We start from the raw sequence: 1,237 nt of genomic DNA on the forward strand, positions 1-1,237 counted from the left end.
TAAAAAAGGATGAGTTTGTGTCCTTTGTAGGGACATGGATGCAGCTGGAAACCATCATTCTCAGCAAACTATCGCAAGACCAGAAAACCAAACACCGCATGTTCTCACTCATAGGTGGGAATTGAACAATGAGATCACTTGGACTCGGGAACGGGAACATCACACACCAGGGCCTATTATGGGGAGCGGGAGGGGAGAGGGATGGCATTGGGAGTTATACCTGATGTAAATAACGAGTTGCTGGGTGCTGACGACTTGATGGGTGCAGCACACCAACATGGCACAAGTATACATATGTAATAAACCTGCACGTTGTGCACATGTACCCTAGAACTTAAAGTATAATTAAAAAAAAAAAACAACAACAACAAAAACAAAACATTCATTCAACCCAGTAGGATAGAAGATATTATCCCTATTTAATAGAACAGAAATCGAGAATCGGAGAAGTTAAGAAGCTTGTCCAAGCTCAGACAGCCAAAAAACGGCAACACTGGAGTCAGATTCACATGTGAATGATCCTGAAGCCCGTGCTCCTTCTCTGTCCGGCTCCAGGAAAGGGGCCACATACTCAGTGTAGTAGTAGTGAGCCTGTCTTTGGTGCGGCCTCCTTTGTCTTCATGGTTCAGTTGAGGAAAATGACCTGAGCCTCAAGGTTGCCTAAAATTTGTCTGCCAGTGTGTCTGCCTCTTACTAAAGTTCCTCACAAGAATGTGGGCTCTGATTGGATGCTTCCACGGTTTTGTGTTTTTGTACTTCATAATTTCCTAGCAAAATGTCTCTCTGAAAAATGTCCTTTCAGCATTGAACTACAGGAACAGAGATTTTTCCCTTGTCTGAGCCAGTGGCAGGGTGGTCATACGTGTGTGGCTCGGAGACCCAGTTTTAGAAGAACTGAGGCAGGTGGTGAGTGTCCAGGACAGAAGAAACCCGGGGTCACTGTTGGCCCCTCTTTCTGCGGGCTGCTCACAGATGTCACCTACCCGTGGCCCCCAGAAACAATGCATTCAGACCCCAAACCACTGTACTGGAACAGCTCTATCCAACTTCCAGTTCTCTAGCTCAGGAAAGTCCCTGAATTTATAAGCTGGAAGAGACCTTACAAATCTCATTTTGCATGAGAAAACTCAGATAGGATTTTCCTGAGGTCACACAGTAAGTGGCTGGGCAGGATTATTGTTTACAACAGAAACTACGGAAGCACTTTATAATTAGGAAAAAAAAAATTGCTGAAAGC

The sequence above is a fragment of the Mandrillus leucophaeus genome, unplaced genomic scaffold (genome assembly GCF_000951045.1).
Source record: "Mandrillus leucophaeus isolate KB7577 unplaced genomic scaffold, Mleu.le_1.0 Scaffold281, whole genome shotgun sequence".
In the NCBI taxonomy this organism is placed as follows: Eukaryota; Metazoa; Chordata; class Mammalia; order Primates; family Cercopithecidae; genus Mandrillus; species Mandrillus leucophaeus.